Raw genomic sequence first — 533 nt, forward strand, 5'->3', positions numbered from 1 at the left:
TCGTCCGTGCACCCGGTTGATTCCCGGTCAGGGCATGTGCCTGGGTTGCAGGCTTGATCCCCAGTGGGGGAGTAGAGGAGGCAGCGGACCGATGTTCTGCTCTATCGATGTTTCTCTCTGTCCCTCCCTCTCTTTCTAAAAATCAATTTAAAAAATCTTTTTTAAAAAAGAAACTAAGGTAAAGGCAACTTACTTTATAAAGTAATATATAAACTTTTTTTTAATGCAGCAATTTGGAAAAGTTTAAAAATGTAGCTTATGTATTACAACTGATTTGGTACATTAAGGAAATCATTTATTATATTCACACCTTTAATCAGCTGTTACTCTAGTTGACGTTCTTGTTTAAAAACCAAACTCTGAATATTCTGTGGATAACCTCTCTCTCCTCAAACAAAAGCCTAAGTTGACAAAAGGGTCAACTATTAGTGCCCTTCCCTTTCTTTGCCTTAGATTTTTAAAAATCCAAATATATATAGTTTCCCCCATTTCCTGTATATAAATCAAACTTCCTTCACATTTAGTTCTAAAAC

Source organism: Myotis davidii, unplaced genomic scaffold (assembly GCF_000327345.1).
Source record: "Myotis davidii unplaced genomic scaffold, ASM32734v1 scaffold72, whole genome shotgun sequence".
Classification (NCBI taxonomy): domain Eukaryota; kingdom Metazoa; phylum Chordata; class Mammalia; order Chiroptera; family Vespertilionidae; genus Myotis; species Myotis davidii.